This window comes from Acomys minous (assembly GCF_964271855.1).
Source record: "Acomys minous genome assembly, chromosome: 4".
NCBI lineage: Eukaryota > Metazoa > Chordata > Mammalia > Rodentia > Muridae > Acomys > Acomys minous.
In genome coordinates, this window is record NC_140486.1 from 68,795,696 (window position 1) to 68,815,046 (window position 19,351).

General features: G+C 44.9%; 1 pseudogene across 1 annotated transcript; it reads left to right on the top strand.

Annotated features, from left to right (window-relative positions):
* The first annotated feature begins 2,516 nt into the window (after nt 1-2,516).
* Nucleotides 2,517-18,152, top strand: LOC311596269 (peptidyl-prolyl cis-trans isomerase A-like; annotated as a pseudogene). Its single transcript has 3 exons — nt 2,517-2,543; nt 3,858-3,970; nt 17,451-18,152. The product of its transcript is annotated as a peptidyl-prolyl cis-trans isomerase A-like (transcript).
* The last annotated feature ends 1,199 nt before the right edge of the window (nt 18,153-19,351 follow it).

Sequence of the window (19,351 nt, forward strand, 5' to 3'; positions counted from 1 at the left end):
GTAAGAAGCAAGCTTGGCCAGTGCTGGTAGACCAGCTGGCTGTTGCCGTGAGATCCCCCTAGGGAACACATGCTAGGCACTGTTGCCCCTTTGCATATTCTTGTTTCTAATACAGCTAATATAACAGAATCACTTGTTTGTAAGGATGACTTCGAAAGGCCTCCACCCGTTTCAGGAAAAGAGACTCTAGACCATGGTATAGGCAAGGGGATAACCGAGGACACTGCAGCTGCTCCTTGGAAGCTATGGCAACAAAGAGAGTTAGCAGTTAGCAGAAACTCATGCAAAGCTGGAGGCAGCAACAGGAGACTGTGGCTAGTCCTAATTAGATGGAGTGTGTGGATGGAGCAGGAGCGCCCCCTGGCTGGACCAGGTGGACATGCATTGCACATGTGGGCTCAGTCTGCAGAGTCCAGAGAATTAATTGATCTCGGAGCAGTTTGTCCAGTCTTTGTCCACTTTCTAGACAAAGGTCCACATTGGCCTCCTTCCTGTCCTCTTCTGGCCTGGCCTCTGTCCTCTTCTGGAAACTCCTCCTACTCCCAGGAGAGCGCCACACTCTTTAATTCCTCAACTTTTACTTCATCACTTTTCCTGTAATCTTAATAAGATTTATTTCTGCTTTGCATACACCCACGGGAGTCTGCATCGTCTTGTCCTTACTGGTGTAAGGCAATGTACTTGATGCCACTGTCCCCGGTTGATCTTAAGCACTGGTGACAGTCTGATACCTTATGCCCCATGTTCAAACACAACTAGCCCAAGAAAAGTCAGTCCATTGCTCTCAAAATTCCTGCATCAAACTCATCCATCAACTGCAAGTTCAGGCTTTTTGTGGCTACAAGAGCTTAGCAAAGTCACTTGGAGGGTCTACTGGTGGCATGTAATTTGCCATAAAGAATATTGCATAATTGGTTATTATTGTATATCCTATCCTTCATATGAGTGACAGATGCAAAGCTGGATATACATATGCATGAAGAGACACTTCATGGACGGGGCTGGGATTTCCTGGGAAGCAATGCTAAATCACTACCTCAACACAAAGCGTATCTCCATCGCCTTCCAGCAGAGAGGCGGGGCGGTCTTATCACCATGGCTTCAGGCCCTCCTTGCCAACTCCTTAGCAGAAAATCTACACTTAAAATGATAGACATCTCAGATATGTCAAAACCGGAATGCCTTTCTCCTACACTTCTTACTTCTCCAGTGTACTGGACCTTGAAGAACTACACTACCCTATAGAGGAGAGAAAGTGGAAACTCTAGCTGCAGATTTCTTTGCTGGACTGTCTGGCTGAGGACCAGACTGATCCAGCATAGGGAGTAGCTGTGAACTTTAAGCAGCCAGCTCACAGGGCAACTGAGAGACTGAGTGTCTGCCCCCCAGAGTGGCGCACCAGCGGCATCCACTGTAGTGTGGGTAGTGTGTAGCTATGTCTTGGTGTGTAAATGGCTACCCTTCCTGTGTCTGTGCCAGAATACCCGATAGATACAGCGTAGGGGGGAAGTGTTTCTTTCTTTTCTTTTCCTTTTTAGAAAAATTATTATGATATTTTCACTTTTACATATTCATTTATATTCTTACACATATATACAATAAACTACATACATCAAGAAAGCCCACAAAACAACCAAGAATTATATAAATGTTACATTCATAGTGTTTTGCCTATTTGTATTTGGCAATGTTGGAGAAGACATTTTTCCTATCTTGGTGAGTCTACAACTCGGAATGTAAATCAATATCTATCATATCTCATCTCTATCAACCTAAAAATATCTATCTAGACCTGAAAACAACTTAAGCCCTAAACAACTAAGCTTAATTGTAAAACTAAACTATCTGGCCTTCAGCCCCATCAGAGCTAAGGCAGAGTAAGCAAGTCCTCAATAGTTCCTGCTTCACAAATATGTCTGTTAGATATAATGGTCCAGAAGGCTGAAGATGATGCTCCAATGCTATAGAGAGTTTTGGGTGGCTGTCTAGGCAGCAAACTGTCTCTGCCATTTTCTCATTTTGGAAGTTGCTAACTTGCACTTCCTGTTTACTCAGGAAGTGTTTCTTTTGGTGCACAGTTCAAGGGCACGGGCCATCATGGTGGCAGGAGCTTGAGGTGACTGGTCACAATACACTGGCAATCAGGAAGCAGAGAGAGGGAGATGCTGGTGCTCAGTTACCTTGGTCCTTTTTCCCATTATACTCAGTCCAGGGTGAGGCTATTCCTGTTCAGGACGACTCCTCCCCCACCAGTCAAGTCACCCTGCAACGCCATCATGCCCTCAGTGTCTCCTAGGTGACTTCAAATCCAGTCAAATCAGCAGTGACTGTCACTCATCACAAATGGCTCCTGTCACCAAAACAAGGAACTCATACAATCCTAGATGAATGGTCTTCCTCTTCCAAAGAAGACTCCAGCCTAACAGGCATCCAGGGAGGAACTCAGTGGTGGCTATTGACTGTGGCTAGGGCTTGGATCAGCTCCTCTGTGGAAGCAGAGAACAGGAAGGAAGCCAATGGAGAATGTACTTGCCGAGAAGCAGGTAACGGCAGCACTTTGTATTCTTAGCCAAATATCCTTCAGTAGGCCCAGTGTAGTAGGAGAATGCGGTTGGCTGGCCTGATCCAGTTGTGAAGTTTTGCTCAGTGATATGGTGCCAGCAGAGAAGGAAACGATATCTCAGGATGATGGTGGGACACTTGCTGAAGTGTCTTAACTCGTTTTGGAAATGCAGGCAGGACACAACAAAGCACAGAGCGAGACAGTGTGTCCTTGGGGGCAATGGTGGACATTGAAAGCGGTGGGCACCTCTGGGAAGAGAGCCGAGCCCTTTCTCAGGGCTGAGAAGTGGGAATTCTAGGGCTTCGTGGAGAGGCTATTGGAGCTGGGTCGTGAAGAACCAGGAAAAGAGAATCTTACTGGAGAGAATATGAGAGAGAAGAGAGAGAATGCATGAAAGCAAACCCTACTGTGAGGCACTGAAGTGAAGAAAAAGGGACAGAAAGATTAGTGTTATCTCTCGCCTTCACTCAACCCCTGCCCCCAAGTAGTGGGAGGCTGCACTTCCATCGGCCTAAAAGGGTGGCTGTGGATTTCAATGGCAGCCTGGCCTCAGAAGGGCCAGGTATGTCTGTTGTAGGAAGCAGGGTGACAGGAAGTGTTTTGCTGCATTCTAGCTGACCTGCAGATCGTCTCTGTGTCTGTAGAATGCCTACCAACTAACCAGGAAGTGGCTGGGATGACTGGTGCTGCCTTGGAAGTCTCAGGCAGCCTAGGAGCCCAGAATTGTCACTCATGATATTTGGACCACACTTCTGCACACTACTCACAGACCAGCAACCCACATTCAAGCCAAGTCTGGATCTGGCGTTTGCCGGAGAGCTATTTTTGGCAAGCTCTCCGGGATCCCTCAACCTTTCATTGGCTTTATGATAATACATTTTACTTGATCAAATATGTTTGTATATGTAAGATATGTAAAATTTGAGTAAGGATGAAATAGTCTTTAAATGATGTGACAGTGAAAGCAAAAGACAACGGAAAGAGTATGACCACTAAAACTTATAATACATATGCAGTATTTCATGTTTCCAGAAATGGAGTTACTGGGTCAGAATGCGTGATATTTGAATGTACAAGTTAACCAACTGGCATACATTTCTAGAGCGCCTTCTGAAAGTTTATATAACTATGGTGGTTAGGTTAGTGTGAAGAGTCAGCTTGACAGCATCCACAGTCGTGTGAGGGACAGGCCTTTGGGCATGCCTGTGGGGGTGTTTTGATTTCACTGTTTGATGTTGGAAGACCCACTTTTGGGTCTTCCATTGTTTTATTCTATTGTTTGATGTTTCGGCAGTATTGTTCCCTGGATGAGACCCTGGGCTGTGTAAGTGGGGCGCTGAAGGACAGCATCCGTCATGTGCTGAGCGACAGCATCGCCACCACTTTCTGCTTCTTGACTGTGGATGTGTGAGGCTTGTTGCCAGAAACTCTGGCTGCCTTGCTTCCACTCCTGATGAGCCAGAGTAAGGCCTTCCCTGCACAGAGCTTTTGTCAGAGGACTTTCTTACCACAGCGGAACTAACACGATTTGCTTCCTTGGGACTAGGAAATAGACCAGTAAGGTTCTTGCTTTGCTAGTGTCAAGTCCAGAGTTGAACCTTCCCAAAACACCTACATAAAAAGCACACATGATCCCTTCGCTGGATCTTTCTGGCACGAAGGAAATATACTTCCTGGAGCACAATTTTGGTTTTAGCCACATTTCCTGCTCTGGCTGCCATGATTAAGTGGCGAGAGATCAAAGGAGCACACAGACACGCAGATCAGGTAAGTGTCATATGGAAAGCAGAAATGCACACCTGCTTTTAATATATGGCAACTCTATGCTGTAGTCTGTCTGTCTTTGTTTCCTTTTTTTTTTTTTTCTGAGACAGGGTTTTTCTGTGTAACGGCCTTGGCTGTCCTGGACTCTGCTTTGTAGACAAGGCTGGTCTCGAACTCATAGAGATTCACCTGCCTCTGCCTTCTGAGTGCTGGGATTAAAGGTGCATGCCACCATTCCCAGCTTGATTTTTATTTCATAATAAGGATTTTTAGTCAAATCACAATTCTAGAAAAAAATACAATAGCTTTGTTCTCACATACACTAGTAAAAATCAGAAAACATTTGTTTTCCTTAAATTTAAATGTAATTATAAATAAACTTTGCCCTTTTGCATTTTGTGAAAAGGTGATGGTAATCGGAGGGATATAGTGGAGTTCTTAAAAGTTTCCTTTGTGGGGCTGGGGTGCGTGCTCAGTGTGTGAGAGTGCTAGGGTGCGGGCTCAGTGTGTGCGTGCTGTGGTGCGGGCTCAGTGTGTAAGAGTGCTGGCTGTGCGTGAGGACCTAGCTGTGTAAGGAAGAGAACAAGAAGGAAGGAAAGCAGCACAGCCAGACAGGCCTGGTGAGCTGTGTGTCTACAATCCTAGCATTCTTGGGGGTGGGGGCAGCAACCGGTGGATCATGGGAGCTTCTGTTTTTTGTTTTTTGTTTGTTGTTGTTGTTGTTTGTTTTTTTGTTTAATTTTCTGTTCTAGGGTGAGTGACTGAGAAAGATGCCTAATGTCCTGTTCTGGCTTCTGTGGGAGTCCACATGGATGTGTGCTCCCTCCCTCTCGTTCTGTCTCTGTCTCTGTCTCTGTCTCTGTCTCTCTCTCTCTCTCTCTCTCTCTCTCTCTCTCTCTCTCTCTCTCTCTCACACACACACACACACACAGACACACACATTTCCTTTTGCATTCAGTTTTTGGAATTCTCTTTGTACCACATAGGCCTGAATGGCTAAAAATATCTACCTTTCAGACACATCTCCTTAGGCTTTCTTCTTCTTTGGGATTATTTTTAAGCCTTCATACCCAAACTGGGTCATCACCCTTGCCTGATACAAAAATCTCCCAGATCGAATATCCCAAAATCAGTATGACTTTCCTTCCTGTCAGATAAGGCCCGGGGGCCACACACTGTACTCTCCGGCTGGTTCTGCCCGAGTCTGATTTTATACGCACTATTGTAATAATTTATTAACTTGATAAAATCTGCTGACTCCTCATGGAAAATGCTTGTTTATATTTTACATTCCAGCAGCTTTCTCACATAGCCTTTATTATCGAGCATTTACATGAGAATAGGGCTTTTGTTTTGGAAGCTCATTTCTGCCTGTTGTTTATTGTGTCCCCTGAAGTCACAGCCCTGCTTGTGACATAGTCGTGCTTTTCATATCGAAAGCACTCAATGAACCCTGAACAATTAATCTTCCCGGAGTGTTTAAGTTACTTAGGTAACTCGAATTGGCCTCGTTTTGCAAGCAGGGCAAACTATGAGATACACTTGAGGATGTACAACCCTGGGTATTGGATATAGTTAGTTCTGCTGAGCGCTTTAAAATATTATTTATTATTGTTGTTTGGGTGGTGGTGGTGGTGTGTGCCCTGGAACACCTGTGGAAGCCATCTCAGGAGTCGGCAGCCCCCTCCTTTTACATGTGTGGGTTTCAGGAATGGAACTTAGGTCACCAGGCTTGCACAAAATATCAGTTTTACCAGCTGAGCAACCTCTCTCTTCTCTACTGAGTTAGTATAGTGGGTACTAGATTACGCTTTCCTCTAAGGGAAAGATATCGAGGAGAAATAAAGGATACATGTGAAGTGAGGAAATTCCACAGAGTGACTGCTCCTCTGTCTCCGAGGGCAGGTGGTACTGGGTAAATACACTGCAGGCCAGGCTGGGTAATCTGTTACATAAGAACACAGCTGCAAGCCCTGAATGGTGGCGCACGCCTTTAATCCCAGCACTTGGGAGGCAGAGGCAGGAGGATCATGTTGAGTTCGAGGCCAGCCTGGTCTACAAAGTGAGTCCAAAACAGCCAAGGCTACACAGAGAAACCCTGTCTCGAAAAAAAACAACCAACCAACTGACCAAACCAAAACAAAAAGAACACAGTTACACAGTTGCAGGGGCTGAGGAGGAGCCCTGACTTTGAGCACTCCCTTCGCGTGGGTTCTCCCTGGACCCCATGGTGAAATCGCTGGCAAACAGTCTGCATGACTGTTAAAACAACCTAGAGCCTCCACAGCAGCTGTTTAACTAGAGCGCTTTATTTCAGTTTCTTTCTGTTCAGGCAGCGTTCAATGATTTAAGAATTTCTTTGCTGATGGGTGATCAGAAGCCGCGATGACAAAGATCGAGCCAAATTTTGAAAATCTACACAGCAGTTTAATATTCAGTGTGGCTTTGCAGAGCGGGCAGAACAGCGCTTGAGGACTGACAGGATGGCTGCCATGCCCTTGGGGCACCTCCACAGCATTCTTTCTTCCCTCCCAACCTGCTTAATAGATTCCTGTTAAAAATCCTTCAAGGCCCCTCTCAGTGGCAGTGAGTCCTTTCTCTCTACCTATCTTTCCCTTTTGAATCTCCACTCTATTTTGTTTGAAGCTCTCTTGTGTAAGTTACCAGACTACTGTCTTATCCTCGTGCTAGATTATAAACTTCTTGGGGGCAAGGACTATAATTAATTCATCTTTATAGTCTCTGAAGGCCTGAGAGCCTTCTATTCTTTCTGTTTAAATAGTGTTCAACTGAATGTTAAAGTCACTAATGAAATGTAATACCTAAAGTGTGTGTGTGTGTGTGTGTGTGTGTGTGTGTGTGTGTGTGTGTGTGTCCCCTTCCCACAGTAGGGTTAGACCTGCCTAAGGATGCTAATCGCAGGCTAAATTCCAAACATTAGCAGAATAGTAAATGGTGGTCCTCTCAGGAGGATGTTTCCAAAGCTGAGCCAGGGCCACAGTTCCGGTGATGCTCACGACGTTTGCCATGCTACACAATGGATTCCAAACCTCTGAGCTTTGGCTTTCAGAAGGATCTGTTTGTCTTACTAAGAAGCCAGGGGCCTGTGAACGGAGGTTCTGCTTTGGGGGCCACACAGAGGGCAAGCCACAGTCAGATTCAAATGGAAAAAAAGCACATTGCACTCTCCTCAGAACTCAAGGATTAATTGCATTGCTGTTCATCAAACTTTAGGAATCTGGAAATAATATTCCCGCTGGCTATTTGTGTTAGAACAGATGTAAAATTAATCAGTCTAGCGAACAGTACTAGGCCTGTCTTGGCAAAAAAAAAAAAAAAATCATATTAGTTTTCCCAATGGGAATCATAAAAAAAAAAAAAGCCTTCCAAATCACATGCTCAGTAGGTCCAAATATGACTGGGTCACATCTTGAGAATAGTATTTTGTTTTTGTGTTTTGTTTTGTTTTTTGAGTTAGGGTTTCTCTGTATATCCTTGGCTGTCCTAGACTCACTTTGTAGACTCGAACCCACCAAGATCTGCCTGCGTCAGCATCCTGAGTGCTGGGATTACAGGCGTGTGCCACCATGCCCGGATTTTGTGAATAGTTTTTACTTTCTTGAGTACCATTTTCCCTGTGTAACTTGACATTTTGAAAGGCAGGTTCTTGTTCATAGCATCACGTTTTTCCTGGAAGGGTCGGTAGAAATGATGCTGACCCTAACTGCTGGGGCTTTAGTAGAGCTTCAGGTCCCTGCTTCCTCCAAACCCAGGGAAGACTGGCAGCAGGGGTGGCCCTGTTGGGTCGGAGAGAAGGAATCCAAGGTGCTTGCTGTCAGCTGCTGTTGCAAGCAATGCACCCCCAGTTCTCGGCCACTTCCTGTCCTTTTGCCACTAACACAACAATGCAGATAACACTGTATTTCTACATTGACTCAAATCCTTTCCCAGTATTGTATTACACATGAAAGTTACTAATTAAACTTTTACACGAGAATGATGTCTACAATGTAGTAAGGTTGATTAAAGAAATCAGAAGGTTTATACCTTTAAAAAATGTAAATGCAGTGACGTGCCGTTGTAGAAAACTGTTTTTCTCTTTGTCTTGATTGGAAGAAACTTCTTGATTGTTGGTGGGACCCGGTATCCGTTTCCTCTTCTTAGGTCTGAGAGCCTGCCTGGCTTGAGCCTGCCCAGGTCCTGCGTGCTGCCAAGTAGCACATGTGACAGAGCACGTGGCTGGAAAGTGGGCCAGGCTAGCATAGTTGGGTTAGAAAATATGATAATTTGTCTAGCTATAGTGCTTTAAAACTTATTATAAATGTAACAGTCTCTCTCTTATTATATGGGAGCTAGAACAGGCATAGAAAAAAAAACCAATTCACTCTGGAGGCTGAGGCAGGTGGATCGCTGTGAGTTCGAGGCCAGCCTGGTCTACAGAACGAGTCCAGTACAGCCAAGTCTACACAAAGGAACCGTGTTTCAAAAAAAATAAAACAAAACAAAAATCTCCCACCAAACCAAACCAAATCAAACCAAACCAAACCAAAATACCCCAAACCCCATTAACCCAACAGAGTGGAAGCATGATCAAAATATATTCTATGAAAAAAATTGAATAAAAAATTAAAAAATAAGAGCAAACAAAAATTTCACTGTAAACAGTATTTGACTTTGAAGAGGGAATCCAATCCTGTGTCCCAGCATCAACATTTCCAGGCTCATCCTACTCCATGGCTATTTTATGATTGTGATTAATTATTATTATTATTTTGTATGTGTGGTGTGAATGTTGGTGCTAATGTGCCACATAGCATGTATGTGAAGGTTGGAGAACAATTTTCAGGGATTTGTTCTTGGCAGTGTGGGCTCTGGGGACTGAATTCAAGTCTGAGCCATCTTGCTGGCCCTATATTTTTACTTAGATATACTTTCTGACATGTGAACTGTTCTGTTTTGAGACAGGGTTTCTCTGTGTAGCCTTGGCTGTCCTGAGCTCACTTTGTAGACCAGGCTGGCCTTGAACTCACAGAGATCTACCTGCCTCTGCCTCCCTGAGTGTTGGGATTAGAGTCATGCGCCACCATGCCCGGCCCAATTCTGTTGTTTTGTGTCTGTTATGTAGAACTGCCCTTCTTTGTGCTTTAAGCATCCCAAGCATCCAATTCCCTGCATTCTTCTGGGCTTACATTTGGAATTACATCCATGCTATTCAGAATTATTTCTATCCTTTATTTTACTTTTTAAAAGCTAAGCCCTCTGGCCTTTGCATAAACCTTCACTGACCTTTGAACCTTTGGTGACCTACGAACCTTTGGTCACCTATATCCAGGATGGTTTGGCCCAATTCTTGGGAGGATGGGAGTTGTACACAAAGTATCAGAGTCAGGTTTCCTCATCGATATAAAATTGACTCATATGATTTTTTTCTATGCTGGCTCTAGCTCCCAATAATAAGACACAGACCTGTTACATTATAATAAGGTTTAAAGCACTATGTTGGTTCAGTTATATTTATCAAATTTTTGGAGGGCTATAGGGCGCTGGGGTGCATGGATAGAGTAAGGTTTCCTGGTAAACACAGGGAAAGGAAGGAGGCTTGCAGAGAGTTCACAGGAAGCTCAAGGCAGGCATGGTTCTTCTGATGAGATCACGTCACCAGTGTGAAGGAGGGAGACTATAGCGCAAGGGCTCCCCAAAACAAGAATGCTTCACCGAGGTTCGGAAAAATTTGGAGTTAGCTGAGGAGACAAGGCCATAAAGGATTTAGAGAGGCATTAAGCAGCGCCCATGCCTTTGTGGTCCTGGCACGGGTTTTTATCTCCGTGAGCTTTAGTTACCAGGGCTGTAAAGGCAAAGCATTAGGGGCACGATTTGCGGTTTGGATGCCATGTGCTGTTTATTTTGTGGTAGTTGTTGTGTCTTCTTTCTTATTCTAACTGTATGCTGGTTTTTTTTGCTTCTGGAAAACCACCCAGCTCTCTCCTGTGGCAAGCCTCGGGAAGCTGACTTCACTCTCAGCTTTGAGAGGAGGAGAAGACGATAGACCTGGGCCCGTCAGGCCCTTGATTCTGCAAAAAAGCAGTTCTGTACAAAGGTGCAGACTGGTCCTGAGACGTATTCTTTGGAGACATTTGAACCTTAAATCACATTGATGCAGGACTTCCACAGCCATTGACCCCATGGAGACACTTCTGGGAGTTGGAGCTAGCTGAACGAATGGACCTGGAGCCCAGAAGTATGAAGAAGAAATGTAGATCTAGGAGCCATGCAGGTACTCCAGGGATGCTGAGGCTGACAGCAATCTTGTACCCAGACTCCTTCTTTCCAGTCATTTTTCATCTCTCTCTCTCTCTCTATCTATATCTATATGTATATCTATATATATATATCTCACATATAATGTATAACATATCTTATGATTATATATGAAACATATAATAAAATAATTATACACAATATAACATATAGTACATAACATATATAATATGCAATATCATATATTATATGGATATATATGGTTATATAAAATATACAACATATATTACATATAATTATGTATATAATCTTATATATGATTATATAATATACAGAGTATACTACATAATATAATGTAGCCGGGCATGGTGGTACATACTTTTAATCCCAGCACTCAGGAGGCAGAGGCAGGCAGATTTTGAGGCCAGCCTGGTCTACAATGAGAGCTCCAGGATAGCCAGGGCTTGAAAAACCTGTCTTGAAACACACACACACACACACACACACACACACACACTGCATATAAATATTATATATATGTATATAATATACCAATATTACATTAATATATAATTTTACATACTATATGCTGCACATTACATATTATATATATATATAAAATATAATAGTATACATACATGCACACACATAGATAAAAGGAAGGGATGTTGGGATTTGGGGTTGAGAGATTACAATTTTAAACAGGATACAAGAAAGAGGTTCCTAAGAAAACAGCAACTGAGCGCCAGAGAGGTAATGGAGTGAAAAGTCACCACAGCGTCTGCTTGAAGGGTATTTTAAGTGGAGAGAATATAAGCATGCAAAAGACTCAAAATGTTTTTTAGCCTCTTTGTTGTCAACTTGACTAGATATAGAATTACCATGAAGGTAATGAGAGTGTTTGCAGAGAGAGGCTTAGCTGAGCAGAGAAAACCACCACTGCGTGCGTGCGTGAGTGGCACCGTGCCGTGGGCTAGGGAAAACCACCACTGCGTGCGTGCGTGCGTGGCACCGTGCCGTGGGCTAGGGAAGACCACCACTGCGTGCGTGTGTGCGTGGCACCCTGCCGTGGGCTAAGGAAGACCACCACTGCGTGCGTGTGTGCGTGGCACCCTGCCGTGGGCTAGGGAAGACCACCACTGCGTGCGTGCATGGCACCGTGCCGTGGGCTAGGGTAGACCACCACTGCGTGCGTGCCGTGGGCTAGGGCCCATCACTCTGCTTTCTTTCTTTCTTTTTTAAGATTTTATTTATTTCATGAATATGAGTACTCTATCTGCATGTACACCTGCACATCAGAAGAGGGAACTAAAAGAGTATAGATGGTCATGAACCTCTATGCCACTGCTGGGAATTGAACTCAGGACCTCTGGAAGAACAGACTGTGCTCTTAACCTTTGAGCCATCTCTCCAGCCCTTACTCTGCTTTCTGATTGTGCTTCAAGTGTGACCAGATACTTCACATTCTTTCTGCCACGACCCTCTCTACTGTATTAGTTACTCATGATAAAACATGTAGACCAGGGGCTGGACCAGCAACAACATGGTGGCTCACAACCATCTATAATGAGATCTGGTGCCCTCTTCTGGCTTGCAGGTGTACATGCAGTCAGAGCACCATATGCATAACAAATAAATAAATAAATAAATAAATAAATAAATAAGTCTTAAAAAACAACCCATGTAGACCAAAAGCAGCTTATGGAAGAAAGAGGTTATGTTGGCTTGTAGCTCCATCCTGTCAGGAAGAGGCATGGCTGCACACAGCTAGAACAGGAAGCTGAGAGGCCATCTCTTCAGCCACAAAGATCAAGTAGAGAAAACAAAGTGGCAGTGGGGCAAGGCTGGAACCTCTCAAAGGCCCAGGTCATACACTTCCTCCAGCAAGGTGGCATCTTCTAACCCTCTCCAAAAGTTCCACCGGCTGAGGACCAAGCGTCCAAATAGCTGAGCATAAGGGAGACAGACATCCCTCACTGAACCACCACACACACCTGATAATCTGAGGAACAGTAAGCTCAAGGGGTTCCTCCCTCCTCTCCCTCCCTCCCACCCTCCTCTCCCTCCCTCCCTCCCTCCCACCCTCCTCTCCCTCCCTCCCTCCCTCTCTGTCTCTCTCTCTCTCTGTCTCTCTGTCTCTGTCTCTGTCTCTCTCTGTGTGTGTGTATGTGCGTGTGCACGAATGTGTGCTTAAGCTTGCAGGCTGCCCAGTGAGCCTCTGACTCAGTCTCCCAGTCACAGAGCACACCCCACCAGCCTGGGTGCTGAGGATCAAAGGCACTCTTCATGCTTTTGTTGCAGAAGCCACTTTACTGCCATCTGCCCCGTCCCCTAGGTTGTTTTTTGTGAGGTATCTGGTCACAGCAATGAGAAGAATGGCTACATCAAGTGGCAGAGCTGGATTTCTCTCCTGGGACCACCTACAGAACCATGTAGTTAAACACAAACTGCTCTGAAAAGACATAGTTTCACTGAAAGGAATTTGTTACTGTGGCCACGTGGTTGTTGTTTTCTCTCATCCAGTGTGCTTGGCTTCCGCAGGGTGGGGATGGTGGCGCTTTGAATAAGATTGATCTATTTACTATTTATCCCCTCCCCCCTACTTACCTACCTATCATCCATTATTTATTTATTATCTCTCTCTCTAACATTATTTATCTACATCTATCTATCTGTCTGTCTGTCTGTCTATCTAGAAAAAGAGAGAGGAAAGGGAGGATGAGGAGGAGAAGGGGAAAGGAAAGGGAGGGCGATAGAGAGACCCAGTTACCCCAAAGATTATGGGATAGCAGCTGTAAGCATGGGTGCGATTTAGAACCTCAATTTCCCTTCAATGCCTATGTATAAATTTGCAATTATGCTTCACTAAGTACAGATGAGTTCATTTTGCCTCTGCTCAGAACCAGTTTATGAGAGAAATGCTGCAAACCATCCTTTTGTATTTGCTAAATCTGGACCTAATTCCATTTTTCAAGAAATCATGTTTGCAGAAATAAGGCCACATGGAAATGAACAAATAATGAAAAATTGAATATAACAAACCCCTGAAGTCCTAGAGAATTAAAACGCTGCCAGAATTATTTATAAAACGTGCAGCAGTATCCAAAAAGTATTTACAATGTGCTCCACGGCTTGTAAAATCTGGTGCAGTCCAAACATACTTGGTGGATCCATGAGACTCCAAACATGTTTCTGAAATCCCATGCCCAGCTCCAGTGCAGAGCGAAGAGCCCCATATGGCGGGATCAGACTCTGACATGTGGTATCTTCCTAGCGACAGACCTTCTGGGCCACTCAGGCTAGAGTGACTGCAGGGAACGCGGTGTCTTCTCTAGCAAGACTGTGAATGCACAAGGGTGTCCACAGACATGGCTGTAAGATTGGAGTGAAGGGGGGGGAGGGGAGGACTTCCCAGACCAGGACATGGCAAGAAAAGCAAATGGAGTGAGTGTCATAAGGTGTGTGGGGCCTGGCTGCTCTTCTTTCTTGAGGTCTGGAGTTTGGTTCCAGCACCTGCTTAAGGCTGCTCACAACCACCCTCAACACCATCTCTAAGGGATCCAATGCCTTCTTCTAGCTTCTGAGGGCACAGGTGTCCTTCACTCTCACAGACACACATACCACAAATATACACACATTAAAAAAAAAGAATGAAAAATAAATGACAGGCAAAGGGGAATATCAACACTAAACACGTAAATGATTTATTTCTGCTGGAGTGATGGAGGCCCAGGTGCAGCTTCCAAAGTTTCCCAATACACAGAGATGCTGGGAGCGACCCTGCAGAGGGATTCCGATGTCTCCTTCCACTTCTCCGAGCCACATATCCCTTGCTGTTGTGACCCACTCAGATGGTGGGAACACAGTGCCATCCATCTGCATCTCTTTGAAACAAGACTCTCACATTCCGGCGTTCCTTTTACATGGTGGATACAAGAGCCAACTCTTGCTGCTTGCACAAGGTCTCACAAGGCTGTTAATCATAAGTGCTGATCGCTCCCGTTCAGCGTTGGATGAATACCAATTAGAGAGATGGGGCAACCTGAGGAATGGAGAGCAGAGAGCAGTGGGGGACTGGCTTTGTTGTTTTGGGGAGGGGTTGCCAAAAAAATATTACCTGGGGCGCCAGCACTCTTCTCGCCAACCCTGAGGGTGGCTGATGAAACTGGCAGACTAATTTACAAAGTATAAAGTAGAGGCCGTAGTGGTAGCACTATATTATTATTAATAAGCTTTGTCTTTCTAGATGGTGATGCCCTAGCCTGACTTGCTTTGAGTTATTGAATCAGGCAGCATTTGTCTACACTTTATAATTCTCTTTGCTTCGTCTCTCATGGTATCTCCTGTCTAAAAGGGGTTGTAGGGAGCTCCAGGCAAGCTCACAAGGAACGGTTCTGGAAACAAACAAACAAACAAACAAAATTGTTTTGTTTGTTTGTTTTGTTTGCCGTACACAAAAGGGAATTTACCAGGGAGCATTTAGGAGAATAGACTGAAGAAAAAAGTCCTCCTAGTTAAAGGGCTCCTGACCTTTGCTCAGAGTCTATGCTGAAGCACGTTGGTAGCTTTAGCACCAGGGCTTTCAGCAATATGCAGTTTTGTGTGTGTGTGTGTGTGTGTGTGTGTGTGTGTGTGTATACATGTGTTCATGCATTTGCTTTTGAACATACAGGTGCACATGTATGCACATGTACACATGTTTGAGGGCCAGAGGTTAATGTTGGGAGTCTTCCTCAACGGTTCTTCAGCATCTTTTTTGAGACAAGGTCTCTCACTGAACCTGGAACTCAACAACTGGCCAGCCTGGCTATACAGCAAGATCCAGGGATCCACCTGCTGCCCCTGTCCCCGCATGGGGGGTGGGGAGGGGGCGGTGATGTACATGTGCACCACAGTACTGAGTTCTTCCTGTGAGTTCTGAGGACCCAGGCTCAGGACCTCATGCTTGCATGGCAAGTGTCTTACTAACTGAGCCATCCCCGGGCTCCAGCACCTTCTGTGCTCAGCCACTGCCATCCCAAGCCAGCACTCAGCACACAGACTTTCTTCCTTGGCCTTGTATACCCTCATCTGGCTCTAGATGTCTCTGGTGGCATCTTGGGGACAGTGATTCTCAGTAGGATGATCAAGTGTTAGGATTGGCTACTAGAGTGGAAGCAAACTTGTTGAGAGGCAACTACAGGCTTGGGAATAGGAAACTGAAACCATATTTTCCCCCCAGTTCATTTGCAGACTATCTTCTGCTGCCCACGAGTGCTGCAAGCACAGCACGGAGCCGCTCAGAAAATGTGATTAAATCCCACAGTGCTGAGCACACTGAGTTTCAAGAGGGCAGGAAATCGTTCATGCCTTTGGAAGTTGTATGAAAAATGTGGCGGGAGGACAGAAATTAAGCTAAGTTGACTGAGAAACCTATTAAACCAAAATGATGTTTGATTTGCCAGCAAGAGCTCTACTCTTTCAGATGCTTAGAGAGCGCCTCTGTGTGGAGATGCAAAGCTGTGTTCCAGGCTTCTCTTGAACCTGTAGAGTTCACTGGGCTGCTGTGAACAGCTCAGAGGTAGAGTGAGCCACAGGGAACTTTCATCTGGGTGGCAAGTCCTTGTGATAGATTTTTGAGGAGAAAAATCTTGGAAAAAAAGAAAAAAATAGTCATAGGAAATGCTTGGTTGTTTTTGTCCCAGCATGTAGAAAGCTCTCGATGTAAATACGTCTCTCTCTCTCTCTATATATATATTATAGAATACTTTAAAATATATATGATGTATGTATATTTCATCCAGGAACATTTATTCTAACATAATAAAATAATAAGCAACTTGCAAGCAAGTAGTGAGTCTGGCCGGATGTCTCTCAGGTGATTGTCTCATGGCATGAAACACCTGACTCTGGGTGAAAGTGGAGTTGGAAGCCAGAGCTAGCGGGTTTCCCCCTGAGATGGAGCCCTCTGGGCCATTATTTGCTCAAGTTACTCATGAGCTTGAGACTGCAGAAGACACAGCTACACTGAAACTGCCAGGTGGAAACAAAAGCCCACCCCGTGTGCAGCAGAAATCTTGTATTGGTGTAATGGTGGCGGCAACTGACTCACCAGTCGGTGAGGAGAAACAGCAGCTGTGTTACATCTGTATCAACAGAGTTGGCCTGTGGTCCTCTGTGGCCCAAGCCCACTGTGGCCTTTCGGCTCCTGCCTTAGCTATTGATTGCTCTTTGCCATCTGTAAGTCCTCTTGTGCTGAAGACCTGTGTTTTTATTTTCCTTTGTCTTACTGATCGGGGTGCTATATATTCTGATGCTAATCTTTGGTCCCCAAGATCTGGTTGCCGCCCAGAGAGCACATTCTCCTGCACCCCTGTGCTCGTTGTGTAGACCTTGTTCTGCGTACTCACAGTTGATTGGTTAATAAGAAATGCTGAAGCTTGGGATTTCACCCAGGAGAGAGAGGCAGAGGTGGAGGGTCGCAGGGTCCCCCTAGGGTCAGGGGACCACGAGGCAGGAGGAGAGAGGGCACAGGTACAGCAGGAGGAAGAAAGAAGGTAGAGATGGGTTAGTGTCGGGAGAAGCACATGCGTGAATCTGTGTGGATGGAGGAAAGCATCCCAGATGAAGAACATTAGCAAGTATTTTGGGATTATGGGTGGGAAGTAGCCCAGATAGGAATAAATAAGGCAGATGGCCTGGGATGGGGGCTGGGAAGAGATGGGGATAGTTTAGAGGGTTAATATCTGCCCAGTCCCAGGTAAGATGAAGCTATTCTAAAATACAACAGGTGTCTGTATCTTTATTGATTATGATAGCGGGTTAGATAAAACTGCTGCAATAATTATAGGCTAATCTAATAAAAATATTATTAGTGTCTTTGCAGATGCCACTGTCCCCTGTTGCCTCTTGCTGTAGTCAACCCCACCGTGTCCTTCGACATTGCGGCTGATGGCAAGCCCTTGGGCCACATCTCCTCTGAGCTGTTTGCAGACAAAGTTCCAAAGGCAGCAGAAAACTTTCGTGCTCTGAGCACTGGAGAGAAAGGTTTTGGATATAAGGGTTCCTCCTTTCACAGAATTACTCCAGGATTCGTATGTCAGGGTGGTGACTTCACACACCATAATGACACTGGCAGCATCTATGGGGAGACATTTGAGGATAAGAACTTCATCCTGAAGCACACAGGTCCTGGCATCTTGTCCATGACAAATGCTGGACCAAACACAAACGGTTCCCAGTTTTTTATCTGCACTGCCAAGACTGAGTGGCTGGATGGCAACACATGGTCTTTGGGAAGGTGAAAGAAGGCATGAGCATTGCGGAAGCCATGGAGTGCTTTGGGTATAGGAATGGCAAGAGCAGCAAGAAGATCACCATTTCTGACTGTGGACAACTCTAAGTCTTTTGACTTGCAGGCATCTTACCCACCAGACCATTCCTTCTGTAGCACAGGAGAGCACCCCCCATCTGCTCCCAGTACCCTGTAATCTCTGCTCTCACTGAAGTTCTGTGGGTTCCATATTGTCCTCATTCCCCTCCAAGTTTAGCTAGATTGCAGAGTTAAGTTTATGATTATGAATAAAAAGTAAATAAGAAAAAACCCATTATTAGCAATTTTTATTTACTACAACACTCACATATGTTTACATACTTTTAAAACTTTTAAGTGTTCTTATTTATTTTGAAAATTTTATTATTTTGTGTGTATGTGTATTTTGACAGCACACGTGTTCCATGTGCATGTTTGGTCCTGAGGCGGTCAGAAGAAAGTGTCATATCCCCTGGGACAGGATATATGGTCATAGGGAGCTGCCGTGTGGATGCTAGGAGTCAACAGCTGCTCTTAAGGGTGGAGCCAACTCTTTACCCCTATATATTAATTGTCCCCCTGTGTGTGCACCCGTGTTTATACATGGCATGTATGTGGCGGTCAGAGGACAAGTTGCCAGGGTAGTTTTCTCCCTCTGCCATGTGGATCCTGGGCATCTAACTCAGGTCATCAATCTTGGCAGCAAACACGTTTACAGACAAGTCATCATGCGTGCTCCAGGCCTTTAGATATTGAAATCCTTTGTAACTCTTCCAACAGAATCGAAGAATGAAAAACATGTCTCCAGCACCTCACTAGAGGAGAATGAAAAAGTGGGAGCCACAGAGGAAGAAAAGTGTGCAATTACTCTAGGGAAGACGCATTCCTGATGGGCCACATTTATAAGATGGCCATGTTTATAAATTTATAACATTTTATAAATGTTACTTTACAAAGAGATTCCCTTGTGTAAAGACTATCACTTCAAAATGGATTAAACTCAGACCAATGAAGGAGAAAAATAGAAGAGTGTGTGTAGAAGAAGAAACTGAATGAAAAATAGGAGCCTTCATAATCTTGGGCAAACCAAGAGCTTGAGAGACAAATGTCAGGTGTTCAGAGGAAAGCCATTCGTCGGCACAGAAGAGGGCTAATCTGAGCAGGAAGCTGAAAGCACACAACATTAATATCTTGTCAACACTGCTCCAAGAAGCTCTGTGAAGCCGCTCTTGGAGAGGAGAATGGAGGCACACAGTCCTGGTCCAGAGGGTGTCTGTGGAGAAATCTGGAAGGCTGACAAAATGGCCTGTGACCTTTGGGATGCTGTGACAGTAGAAGAAGGTGAGCCACATGCAGGAAAGGGGGCACAGTAAAGATATCACTGTTCAGGGACTAGGGGATTTTCAAAATTATACCAGCTTTTGTACCTGTCACAACAGGTTTAGAGCAAAAGCCAGGTTCCGGGAGGCTGGGCT